Genomic DNA, 14,375 nt, shown 5'->3' on the forward strand with positions numbered 1-14,375 from the left:
TATTGAAGAAACCTCCCAATGATAACAGTATAATCTCCAAAATGAATAAAAACCCAAAGTGCACAGTTCCAAATTATTAGGCACAGTAGTATTTCTAAACATTTGATATGTTTTAAAGAACTGAAAATGCTCATTTGTGTAATTTGCAGCATTAGGAGGTCATATTCACTGAACAAAAAAGCTATTTAACTCCAAAACATCCTAACAGGCCAAGATACATGTTAACATAGGAACCTTTCTTTGATATCACCGTCACAATTCTTGCATCCATTGATCTTGTGAGTTTTTGGAGAGTTTCTGCTTGTATTTCTTTGCATGAAGTCAGAATAGCCTTCCCAGAGCTGCTGTTTTGATGTGAACTGCCTCCCACCCTCAAAGATCTTTTGTTTAATGATACTCCAAAGGTTCTCTATAGGGTTGAGGTCAGGGGAAGATGGTGGCCACACCATGAGTTTATCTCCTTTTATGCCCATAGCAGCCAATTACTCAGAGGTATTCATTGTCATGCATGAAGATGATTTTGTTCCTGAAGGCACGTTTCTGCTTTTTAGACCATGGAAGAAAGTTGTCAGTCAGAAACTCTATTTACTTTGCTGAGGTCATTTTCACACCTTCAGGAACCTTAAAGGGCCCTACCAGCTGGTTTCCCAAGATTCCAGCCCAAAACATGACTCCTCCACCTCCTTGCTGACGTCGCAGCCTTGTTGGGACATGGTGGCCATCCACCAACCATCCACTACTCCATCCATCTGGACCATCCAGGGTTGCTCGACACTCATCAGTAAACAAGAATGTTTGAAAATTAGTCTTCATGTATGTCTGGGCCCACTGCAACCATTTCTGCTTGTGAACACTGTTTAGGAGTGGCCGAATAGTAGGTTTCTGCACCACAGCAAGCCTTTGAAGGATCCTACACCTTAAGGTTCGAGGGACTCCAGACGCACCAGCAGCTTCAAATAACTGTTTGCTGCTTTGTAATGGTATTTTGGCAGCTGCTCTCTTAATCCAATGAATTTGTCTGGCAGAAAACTTCCTCATTATGCCTTTATTTGCATGAACTCTGTCTGTGCTCTGTTTCAGTCACAAATCTCATCAGAGTATGATGATCACTCTTAAGTTTTCGTGAAATATCTAATTTTTTCATACCTTGTCCAAGGCATTGCACTATGTAATGCTTTTCAGCAGCAGAGAAATCCTTTTTATTTCCCATATTGCTTGAAACCTGTGACCTGCATAATAATGTGGAACATCATTTTTGAGTAGTTTTCCTTTAATTAGAATCACCTGGAAAACTAATTATCACATGTGTTTAAGATTGATTTCAGTGATTCATTGAGCCCTGAGACACAATACCATCCACAAGTTTATTTGAAAAACAAAACAATTAAATCTTTATGACACTTAAATCCAATTTGCATAATAATTTGGAACACAGTGTAGAGGTAAACTTTTTTATGCCTCTAATCTTACATCTCTAGACCACCAGGCATTGAACTCACTCCGGGATGACGATAGGATTATTATTAAAATCGGCCCACAAAGGGGGTGCTATAGTAGTTATGGATCGCTCATATTATCTCCCCGAGGCACGCAAACAGCTCAGTGATACCACTATCTACCAGAAACTTGAATGGGACCCCACAAGCATTATCAGAGGACTTATCTCTGAGGCCCTGGGTAAATTTAAAGACAGGGGGATTCTTGATCAGAAGACTTGTGATTTTCTCACTAAACTTAACCCAGTTACCCCTGTCTTTTACACTCTTCCTAAAGTCCACAAAAACCTACAACATCCACCTGGGAGACCTATAGTGGCCTCCACTGAGTCTATCCTATCACCCCTCTCGATTTATCTCGAGAAGATCCTCACCCCCCTTATTAAGAAAACAAAGTCCTTTCTCCTCGACACCAGAGCCTTTTTACGTGTCATTTACACAAAAGGCCAGATTCCCCGTGACTGTCTCCTAGTCACCCTGGATGTCAAAGACCTATATACTTCAATCCCCAAAGAACAGGGTATCATATCAGTTCGTTGTATGTTACAGTCCTCAGGTTTTGACATCACGCAGACTGACGTGTGTGGAGCTACTCACCCTGGTACTTTCTAAAAATTTCTTCCTATTCCAGGACGAGTTCTACCTGCAGACACGTGGCACAGCAATGGGCTCGAACGTATCGCCCCCCTATGCAAATTGCTATATGGCTGATTTTGAGGATTCTATCATCTATAACTCTCCACTCTTTCTCAACAATGTCATCACATGGAAGCGCTATATAGATGACATATTTTGCATATGGGGGGGCTCGCTCGAGTCCTTATTGGCTTTCCAATGTTTCTTGAATCAGTCATGGCCTGGATTAAGTTTCACGATTTCCCATGATCCATCCAGGATTAATTTTTTGGACACCGTGGTTATCAAAAATACTGATGGTACACTATCAACTGACATATATAAAAGAAACTGATCGTAACAGCCTGCTACATTTTGATAGCTTTCATCCAGTCCCGATGAAATCTTCAATTCCTAGGGCCCAATTACAGCGGGTTAACCGCATAGTATCTGATGACACTGTCCGGGAGGTCAGAACTCAAGAAATGGTATCTAAGTTTAGAGAAAGGGGCTACCCCCAGTCTACCCTTAACAAGTCAAGACCACCATAATATATCAGGAGACGGGTAAAAGCAGACAGAATTGCCTTTGTCCATTCCTATCATCCTTTTGCTTACTTAATTCATAAATCTATTCGAAAACACTGGCCACTCCTCCATACAGCATACCCAGATATTCCTGAATTCTCAGAACCATTTTTACCTTGCTTTAGACGAGCCCCCAATTTGAGAGATACCCTAATTAGGGCAGATATAGGTCCACACAAGTCCATCAAGAAACAACGCTTCCTACAGAGTCCCAGAAATGGCACATTTCCCTGTTTAAATTGCGCACAATGCAGTAACGTTCAGAAGGGCCCTGGCATCCATCATCCATTAACTTGGAAGTTGTACAAAATTCGGGGTTTTCACACCTGCGATACCTCCTTTGCCGTGTACGCAATCAAATTGCCCCTGTGGGTTATTATATGTGGGTGAGACAACACAACCTGTAAAGGATCGGATTTCCAAGCATAAAAGCACCATACGATGTAAAAATATGCTACTTCCTATCCCCTACCATTTCATAACGATGGGACACAAAATTTCCCAACTGAACTTTCAAATTCTCAAACAAATCCCACAGCCTAGGAGAGGAGGTGACTGCATTAAACAATTAAAACGACAGGAGGCGTTCTGGATACACACTCTGGATACCTTATCCCCCCAAAGGTCTGAACAGGGAATATGACCAGTTATCGTTCATATAATATACTATACTATTAGGGGGACACTCCATGTCAAAAAGACAGTAATGGCTATACTGTAGCATTCTTTTACAATGTGTTTTCATATCTGAGTTGTCTTATTCCTGCAGGCTTTATTGTCATGCTTTGCATTTTATTCAGAATCTCCTAGTAATGAGCAATGTATTATATATGATGTTATTTGATTTTATCACCGCTAACACTTTATTTTCTACTTCTTTTCCTAGAGCCGCCTGTACTAACGATACAATCCTCTTCACAGTCTGACCTGCACCTTAGTTCACGTGCACATTATGACCATCATCGCAGATCCACACTTATTTCCCTACTTCTGCACGTAGTGGATTACATAGCAGATCTATGTTTATCTCGGAACATCTACTTGCAGTAGATTATACCACCAGATCTTTCCACATCCTCCTCCTCACAGCTTACAATATATCCAAGCGCTATCCATAGTTGTGATACACTACAGTATCTGGTGGTAGACACACCTCTTGTCCGGTGACATCACATCCTGTTTGTCATGTCAATCAGCGGCCCTTCTGCCCACTCCTTCCCTTCTTAAGCACATGGATCACTCTCTCTCACACAGGACTAGCGATGGACACCGCGTCCTCTCCTAGCCACTGCGGCACGCCATACTCCTCATCTAGCAGCAATCAGGTTAGTCACCTCATCAGGTCTCTTGCCACCACCGCTAAGGAACTTTTACATGGACTTTTTTTTTTTTTGAGAGCGGCTACTCACCACAGTCTGCATCTCTTTACAGGCTTCATTACTCTTTTTTTCCAGGATACACAGTCCCCTGGGTATGTTAAATTTCTCCTCTATATACCGTACCATTATCTCATTTTCCTTGTTTTGAACCGGACCTTTTTTCACTTTAGATCCAGTGATCTGCTACTGCACCTATTGGCATTATCAAACCAATAGGAACACTGTAACTTGGTATGTGCCACCCCAATTTTACTATCACCATTATACTCTTGGTCTCACTTCTCTGGCCCTTGCACCATTGTCTCTTCTCTTGATGTTCTCTCATATATTTCAAATGTCATTCTGATGAAGTTTATGTTAGAAGCTACTGTGGTTTTGGCATTCATCTTATGTTCTTTGCCTCTATTATTGGACCTTGAATTTTGTCATTGTGTTGTATATACTTTCTTTGAATATCATTAGCGTTATTTTTGTAGTAACTGAAGGTGGTCTGATGTAAGACCGAAACGTTTTTTTGACTACTACAGTGAATCATATTAAATTACCAGATTGATCACTTCAAAGTTGAGTGCCGGGTTTCTTCTTATTATTGTACTCAGTCCATGACACAGGGACGGTGAATTGAATCTGGCCTTATTCATAGCATATGGTTACATTGGTACCACATTACAATAAATAACTTCCCCATGTCTAACTAATCACACCACAGAGCTAATAATAATAATAAAAAAAAACTATTATGTACTGGTGTGATAAAGCCCTTATGAGAACTACCAACCAAGAAAGATATGCAAACCTACTCTACATTATGTTAAGTTATTAGCGACAAATCAAATCATTTTATTTATTTAAACCTGTGGGAAATCAACTGTTTTGAGGAAATACTATAGTAATTATTGGCTTTTTGTTCTCATCTGTAACAGCTTTTTCTCGTGCAAAGTATCGGGGGCCACAGGACCATGGCTTAAAACTGGGTGCCACTAAGAGGTAGACACTAAGTACTTAAGTGTTTGCTCCTTTCACCAGCTATACCCCTCCTGCAGGAAGCCAGCTTTTCAGTTTGTAGTTAGAAATGGGACAAATGAAAAAAAAACCATTAAAGAATTAACAGGCTAGTATAGCATAACCAAAACAGAACCTAAGAATGAAGACCCTCTTGTAGAGGACAGGCACAACTGTAGTAAAAGATACCATCGGGTGGGTGTGATGTCCCCCAACGGATGGTGATGGTGAGAGTAATAACTCATTGAGCAACACTTGACCTGAGATATGCAATAATGAAATTGGGCATATGGTTTTGCTTCCATAGATGAAACTATGAGCCCTAAGGCTGGTATGCATTGTCAAAATTGAGATGGTGTCTGTGTCCCTGAAGAGACAACACTTGCTGTCGCAGGGTGTTGAATATTTCCGTTGGAAGAACCTGACCTTAGTTTTGTCAAAGCACATGCTCAAAAATGCTAGACAGAGGGGGAGAGAGACAATTTGGGATAGTTGATTATTATCCAACTGAAGTGGCTCAGGTCATCCAAGGCAAAGTGAAGGCTCTGCAGGTTGTCCACTCCACCCTGGACAGGGCTTTTATCATGAAGTTGTGCAGATCAGGAATGGCTACAACACCCCTGGAGTGAAGAATGACAATATTTGAGGCCAATACATTCATGAAAATCCATGGATCAGTCACCAGATAGAGAAGGACTGAATATTTTGTACTTAACTTATTTTGATTGTTAAAAATGTCTAAAACATAAAAAAAAATTAATTATAAAAAAAAAAAAAGGAGAGGGCCACAAATTGGTAGGGGAGGGCTCCAATAGCATGGTAAAAGAAACGCTGATGAGTCTGATAACTTGGGATAATAAGGTATGCTTACTTGAGGTCTATGGATAACATAAATGCTCCCTGTTCCAGCAATGCGATTACTGTCAGAGTTTGCATCCAGACACGTTGAACCCTTACATAGCGGTTGATCCAATTAAGATCCAAAACAGACAAAATTTGGGAACAACAATAGGATCTGAATAAATACTGTGGAAAACTTCAGACTACATTATGGGCCCTTTCACCCACTCTTGACAAAGACAAGAATGCATGAAAGAAAGAGGTGTCACGGGATGAAGATATCAGAGGTGTTGTGTGAAAGAATCCCTTTGGGGCTTGGAAGAAAATTCAACCTCAAAGCCTGTGGAAACCACCTTGAGTATTTTGCACAGAGAAACAGACATCTCTGCATCCTGACCTGGTCAGGTTGTGGTCCCCCTTCACACCGAGGTGGACTTATACTGCATTTACACTAAAACTTAATTGTGATCAAATATTCTTAAAAATACTCGTTTTATGATTACTGGTGATGAGCGAAAATAATCGTTACTCAAGATTTCCCAAGCATGCTCGGGTGTCCTCCGAGTATTTTTTAGTGCTCGGAGATTTAGTTTTCCTCACCTCAGCTGAATGATTTACATCTGTTAGCCAGCTTCATTACATGTGGGGATTCCCTAGCAACCAGGCAACCCCCACATGTACTGCTGGCTAACAGATGTAAATGATTCAGCTGCGGCGATGAAAACTAAATCTCCGAGCACTAAAAAATACTCGGAGGACACCCGAGCATGCTCGAGAAATCTCGAGTAACTAGTATATTCGCTCATCACTAATGATTATCCTTCCGTGTAAACAGGTTGACGATCACCCGATGAAAGAACTTAAATAAAAAAAAAAAAAAAAAAACAGGACTTGCACTGTTGAAAACTATGCAAGTCGATGAGCCCTGAGTGATCTAATACATGGTTTGCTTTGGTCCACCTAAACAGACCCTTAGCTGAGGAAGACTTTGAGGTCTGATGGCAGGATAACAGGTGGGGCATGGCTTAAAAGAAGGTCTCTTTTTCTGCTTTTGACTTTCATGTTTTTTGTAACTTGTGCTAGTGGTGTAATGAGCATAAACGTGTTCTGTCTGTCCTTTGAGAGCCGGAACAGATGTACTTGTTTTGAAAAAGGCGAGTACAATTAAGATTTTATCCAGTCATTTACCAACTAGGAGAAAGCCTGTAAAAGGGTAGGGGCATTCGGGCCATTTTTTAAACCATACATTCGAGCCATAAAGTGCTAAGGATAGCCAAAGAGAGACGAGGAGCCAGAAAGCATCGGAAGTAGCATGGATATCAGCCTGCTTCAGAGATCTGTTGAGTTAGATCTACTAAATCCCGATATGATGTGCCAGACAGAATATCGTAATTTTGGCTCAGCTGGTGTGAACTTACTAATCTGGGTATAGCAAACCAGTCGGACTTAGAGCTGAACCAGCCTCTTTAAAAGAAGAGCTGGCACGGCCTTTCGGCCCTCTACTATAAAAAATTTGGAAACCTCCTTATGCCTCACATTAAAAATTTTTGCAACGCCCTTCTCACTGGCTCCCAAATGCCCCCCGAGTTCTATATCGCACATGTGACAGTCATTCCCAAGCCAAAAATAGATCACTTATCAGTTAAGAATTATCGTCCCATTTCCTTATTAAACGTTGACTTAAAAATATTTACATCACTCATCACCGACAGACTTAACAAAATTCTCCCTTCGCTTATACACCAAGACCAAGTAGGTTTCATTCCGATGAGGCAAGGACCTGATAACATACGTAGAAATCTCAATATTATCCACTCAGCAAACCGATCTCAAAAACCACTCATGGTTTTAGCTTTAGATATTGAAAAAGCTTTTGACACAGTACTCTGGCCCTACCTCTTTTCAGTGATGACCAAATTCGGCTTCCCCAAAAAATTAATCTCATGCCTTCAACTAATATATGATAAACCGTCAGCATACCTCAAACTCCCTTCAACCAAACCGTCGCCTATAGATATACAACGAGGCACACGACAAGGATGCCCGTTGTCACCAGCATTATTTGCATTAGCCATGGAGCCGTTAGCTGCAGCTATAAGAGACAACCCTAACATTTTAGGCCCCATAGATCTTGGCGAACAATATAAAGTGAGCCTTTTCGCGGACGATCTCCTTCTGACATTAACTAACCCTTATTCCACTCTACCTAATCTATTCTCACTCCTCCGCACATTTGAAAAAATATCAGGTCTTAAAATTAATGTGGACAAATCAGAGGCTTTATTTATTAATACCCCCAGCGAAGACCAAGATAACTTAGTTTCGCAATTTGGTTTTGCAAGGAAAGAGCACTTTCTAACTTACCTCGCAATTAACCTCACAACTCAAATTGTCTCTCTTTAAATGGAACTACTCCCCCTTAATCAAAAATTTCCAGGCTGATATACAGTCATGGCCAAAAGTATTCACACCCCAGCAATTCTGTCAGATAATACTCAGTTTCTTCCTGAAAATGATTGCAAACACAAATTCTTTGGTATTATTATCTTCATTTAATTTGTCTTAAATGAAAAAAAAACACAAAAAGAATTGTTCTAAAGCCAAATTGGATATAATTCCACACCAAACATAAAAAAGGGGGTGGACAAAAGTATTGGCACCATTCAAAAAATCATGTGATGCTTCTCTAATTTGTGTAATTAACAGCACCTGTAACTTACCTGTGGCACCTAACAGGTGTTGACAACAACTAAATCACACTTGCAGCCAGTTAACATGGATTAAAGTTGACTCAACCTCTGTCCTGTGTCCTTGTGTGTACCACATTGAGCATGGAGAAAAGAAAGAAGACCAAAGAACTGTCTGAGGACTTGAGAAACCAAATTGTGAGGAAGCATGAGCAATCCCAAGGCTACAAGTCCATCTCCAAAGACCTGAATGTTCCTGTGTCTACCGTGCGCAGTGTCATCAAGAAGTTTAAAGCCCATGGCACTGTGGCTAACCTCCCTAGATGTGGACGGAAAAGAAAAATTGACCAGAGATTTCAACTCAAGATTGTGCGGATGTTGGATAAAGAACCTCGACTAACATCCAAACAAGTTCAAGCTGCCCTGCAGTCCAAGTGTACAACAGTGTCAACCCGTACTATCCGTCGGCGTCTGAATGAAAAGGGACTGTATGGTAGGAGACCCAGGAAGACCCCGCTTCTTACCCCGAGACATAAAAAAGCCAGCCTGGAGTTTGCCAAAACTTACCTGAAAAAGCCTAAAACGTTTTGGAAGAATGTTCTCTGGTCAGATGAGACAAAAGTAGAGCTTTTTGGGCAAAGGCATCAACATAGAGTTTACAGGAGAAAAAAAGAGGCATTCAAAGAAAAGAACATGGTCCCTACAGTCAAACATGGCGGAGGTTCCCTAATGTTTTGGGGTTGCTTTGCTGCCTCTGGCACTGGACTGCTTGACCGTGTGCATGGCATTATGAAGTCTGAAGACTACCAACAAATTTTGCAGCATAATGTAGGGCCCAGTGTGAGAAAGCTGGGTCTCCCTCAGAGGTCATGGGTCTTCCAGCAGGACAATGACCCAAAACACACTTCAAAAAGCACTAGAAAATGGTTTGAGAGAAAGCACTGGAGACTTCTAAGGTGCCCAGCAATGAATCCAGACCTGAATCCCATAGAACACCTGTGGAGAGATCTAAAAATGGCAGTTTGGAGAAGGCACCCTTCAAATATCAGGGACCTGGAGCAGTTTGCCAAAGAAGAATGGTCTAAAATTCCAGCAGAGCATTGTAAGAAACTCATTGATGGTTACCGGAAGCGGTTGGTCGCAGTTATTTTGGCTAAAGGTTGTGCAACCAAGTATTAGGCTGAGGGTGCCAATACTTTTTGTCTGGCCCATTTTTGGAGTTTTGTGTGAAATGATCAATGTTTTGCTTTTTGCTTCATTCTCTTTTGTGGTTTTTCATTTAAGACAAATTAAATGAAGATTATAATAACAAATAATTTGTGTTTGCAATCATTTTCAGGAAGAAACTGAGTATTATCTGACAGAATTGCAGAGGTGTGAATACTTTTGGCCATGACTGTAGCTAAGTGGTCACGTATGAAAATATCTTGGCTAGGCCGGCTACACACTATAAAGATGATTTCCCTACCGAGATTTCTATACCTATTTAGATCACTCCCTATAACGGTACCATCAAAAAGCCTCCGGGATATTCAGTCAACTATATATAAGTTCATATGGAATGGAAAGAGACCCCGTATTAAACAAAATATCATGTTTTTGCATAGAAAGCTTGGAGGTCTGTCACTACAAAATTTTTTGCTATATTTCAAATCTGCCCAAATAGCCCAAATGGCCAAACTTAATTCCAATAGCAATAGTCCCAGGTGGGTACAATTAGAATCCTATCTTCTACGACCATACTCTCTTTATGGCCTTTTATGGTCTACAGTGAAATTCCACAAAATATCCTAGTTACAGCCCCCTTTTCGGCCCTCTCCCTAATCATATGGAGGAAGGAGAGATTTAAATATGGGCTTCAATCTAAATTTTCCCCCCTCATATCTCTATTCCATAACCCCATGTTTCCGCCAGGGTTGGAACCAGCATTATTTTCTTGGTGGATTCTAAAGGGGATCACCATGTTGAAACACCTTTGTTCACCGTTTAATTTATTGTCCACTAAACAGGAATTCGCTCAACGTCATGAACCACAGTTTAGAGAAGCTCTACGCATAAACCAGGTCTTCCATTTTGCCAGACAGAACTTGCCCTGCGGGACCCCGTTCTACCCAACCAGTTTTGAACAAAGGTGCATAAATGACCCAATGGGGAACGGGATAATTTCCTTGATATATTCTTTGATTAATGTACCACGCACAACAGGGAAATTAAAATATATGCTACAATGGGAGGAGGATTTGGGACTCACCATACCCATAGAGACATGGCATAGATGCTGTGACATGTTATCTAAAGGCAGTCATCAGACATCATTGACTGAAACATCACTTAAAGTATTACATAGAGCATACTATGTTCCAACAAAACTACACGCCATATATCCTCACATTTCTGAAAACTGCTTTAGAGGCTGCAATGTCCCTGGCGATAGGTTTCACATTTGGTGGAAGTGTCCAGTTGTCGAGGGCCTGTGGCGTGAGGTCAAACTAATAATTGATCAGATCTTTGGTAAAACAATACCCATGGACCCCACAGTCTTTCTGTTGGGCAAGAAGCATCATGGGTTTTCTAAGAGTTTACAGAAATTGGTGACTACTATATGTATGGCGACCAAAATTCACATAGCAGCCAAATGGAGAACCCCGTCATTGTCTATTTCGATGGTTAAAGATAGGGTGAATGAGATCCTATTATGTGAACGAATCCAGGCAACCAGGAATGATGACTGGAACGCATTCTTTCAGACCTGGAACCCATGGCTTGAACTCGACCCCAGCGCTCTTCTGACCCAGGCCCTCACATTGTCTCCTTAAATACTATAATTGTATTGGTATTTGTTTAATCTCAAATACTTTTGTGGAGAAGGGAATGTTCAGGAGACCTATATGTGCTTATCTGTCTGTTCAAAACCCGAGTAATCTTGTTTTGCATGTCTGGTTTAAGCCCGAACGCGTCTAGCTATTGATTCTATATACCATACGACACACTAAGTTATACCCATAACTATGAGGACAGTATTGAAGTACTATGCCCTGTTGTTGTTACCCCTAGTCTGTTTTTGTCTTGAACCTAATTTGTCATTATGTCCGATTCCCCCCATAACTACTTGTCGCCTCCAATTAAAGGGCCACTGTCACCCCCCTCCAGCTGTTATAAACTAAAAGAGCCACCTTGTGCAGCAGTAATGCTGCAGTCTAACAAGGTGGCTCTTTTAGTTTTTGATTCAGTTATTCCCTCAATAAAGCGTTTTAAAATTTGTACAAAATAACCTGTCCTTAGACCTGGAGGCGGTCCGAAGCTTCCTCGGTGAATCTCCCAACGGCCGTCACTCTTCTCTTCTGGGGATGTGGTCGCCGCCCCCTTCGCGCTGTTTCTTCTTAAATCCGGCGCCTGCGCTGTGCGTGCCTGCCTGGGACAGGCGCAGTCTTCATTGTCCGTCATAGGTCAGATGCAGGGAGCCTGACTGCGCCTGTGCGGGCGGTGCGGCCACCCTGTTGCTGAATCCCCGCCCCGCACTGTGTTATTCATTATGCACAGTGCGGGGCTGGGGTTCCTGGGCATGCGCACTGCGCTGTTCAGACGCTCCCCCAGCTCAGACGCTCCCCCAGCTCCCCTGCCTTCCAGTGTTGTTATTTGCGGCTGCTTCATTCCAAACGCTGGCAAGGAAACCTGTATATTACGGCAACGCTGGAAGGCGGGGGACCGGGGGAGCGTCTGAACAGCGCAGTGCGCATGTCCAGGAACCCCAGCCCCGCACTGTGCATAATGAACAACACAGTGCGGGGCGGGGATTCAGCAACAGGGTGGCCGCACTGCCCGCACAGGCGCAGTCAGGCACCCTGGATCTGACCTATGACGGACAATGAAGACTGCGCCTGCCCCAGGCAGGCACGCACAGCGCAGGCGCCGGATTTAAGAAGAAACAGCGCTCAGGGGGCGGCAACCACATCCCCAGAAGAGAAGAGTGACGGCCGTTGGGAGATTCACCGAGGAAGCTTCGGACCGCCTCCAGGTCTAAGGACAGGTTATTTTGTACAAATTTTAAAACGCTTTATTGAGGGAATAACTGAATCAAAAACTAAAAGAGCCACCTTGTTAGACTGCAGCATTACTGCTGCACAAGGTGGCTCTTTTAGTTTATAACGGCTGGAGGGGGTGACAGTGACCCTTTAACAAATGTTGTATTTATCAATAATTTACTTATTTTCCTGCATGGAGAATTGTCTATGTTATATTATGTTATGTTGAAAATTTCAAATAAACATATTGAAACTAAAAGAAGATTTGGCAAACTATTCAATTTTCTGATTTTGCATGTCATAGATGTAAACTCCATCTGAAAAAAAGGTAATGTCACATGTTTCACCCGATGAAAAAATGGCAGGTCCACAAACAAAACTATTTTTCCAGTGTATCTTCCAGGAAGGAATACATAATGTCTATATGTTTTGGTTTGTAGAAATTCCTGTCCAGATAGCTCCATTCCATTAAAAGTTATGGATTACGCAAAGTATGCCAAAAGGAAATTGTCTCCCAACAGGAAGAAAGGTCAGAGTCAGTCACATTCAGAGTCTCCTTTATAGCTGTAATAAGGCTGTCGACCATGGAAGACAGCTTGGATGCCCGTTTCTCAACTAATTCCAATTGTGGAACCTCTCCCTCGGAAAGGCCATTCACTCTGGACAAAACATCTGAGTGATATGGTGGAGGGTGCCTGGGGTCAGACCTCAGATGTTTTAAGGATCTGCCACAAGATCCTTCACAAACTAATGTTTCTTCAAAAGCTTTGGGACCTGGTGTAGCCTGTGGTGTTAAGCAACCCAGCATATCCAAAATCCATATAAACAACTTAGTGAGGTTGGATACCATTGATGTTAGTGAATGTGCCTCACTTTGGTTCTTGCTCCAGTGGAAGCTGAGCAATGCAGACTGCATGAGGGGCTACACTGACCAGTGGTCTGGGGCCTATACAGTTACCACAAAGGGCTTTTGGCTGACGACAAGGAGATTTATTACTACTGTGGGAGTGTGCTAAACACAGTACTTTTGCCATTCCCTGCCTAGAGAAGTCGCCCTGGGCTATTGACATGGTGACACACCCAAGACCTCATAAGGGCTAATACTGGCTAAACTCTACAGGAAAGGCACAATGAGAGAGAAACGAGAGACAAAGAACAACTAATGGCAAATCCTAACTGGTCAGACAGACTAGCAGAGTCCATAAAAATGTTAGGCTACTGAAGCGAAGCCAAAAAAGAGTTGTTTCTAGCAGGGAGAAGCACATGAACACAGGCTTTAGGCACAAGGAACAATCGTGACTCTTCGGAAATGTGCCTAGCCTGGAGATAACCGCACCTCCCCTACTTGAGACCTACAAGTGCTTCTCACTAAATTAGAATATCATCAAAAAGTTAATTTATTTCAGTTCTTCAATACATTAAATGAAACTCATATTATATAGAGTCATTACAGAGTTATCTATTTCAAGTGTTTATTTCTGTTAATGTTGATGATTATGGCTTAAAGCCAATGAAAACCCAAAAGTCATTATCTCAGTAAATTAGAATACTTTATAACACCAGCTTGAAAAATTATTTTAAAATCCGAAATGTTGGCCTACTGAAATGTATGTTTAGAAAATACACTCAATACTTGGTCGGGCTCCTTTTACATCAATTACTGCATCAATGCTGGGCATTAGTAATAGAGAGCAATGACGCTATATACTATGCAAGTTTAACTTTCTGTATTGAAGAACTGAAATAA

The 14,375-nt window shown here is 41.8% G+C and overlaps 1 protein-coding gene and 1 long non-coding RNA gene across 5 annotated transcripts in view; one reads left to right on the top strand and one right to left on the bottom strand.

Moving 5' to 3' along the window:
- The window catches only part of LOC143793024 (uncharacterized), a 34,473-nt gene extending 30,468 nt beyond the window's left edge, over positions 1-4,005 (top strand). The window contains exon 3 of the long non-coding RNA XR_013220031.1: positions 2,128-4,005. This is a non-coding gene — a long non-coding RNA (uncharacterized LOC143793024). The remainder of the gene's footprint in view (positions 1-2,127) is intronic.
- The window catches only part of CENPU (centromere protein U), a 190,764-nt gene that overhangs the window by 12,709 nt on the left and 163,680 nt on the right, over positions 1-14,375 (bottom strand). The gene's annotated exons all lie outside the window — the stretch shown is intronic.

The sequence above is a fragment of the Ranitomeya variabilis genome, chromosome 1, assembly GCF_051348905.1.
Source record: "Ranitomeya variabilis isolate aRanVar5 chromosome 1, aRanVar5.hap1, whole genome shotgun sequence".
In the NCBI taxonomy this organism is placed as follows: Eukaryota; Metazoa; Chordata; class Amphibia; order Anura; family Dendrobatidae; genus Ranitomeya; species Ranitomeya variabilis.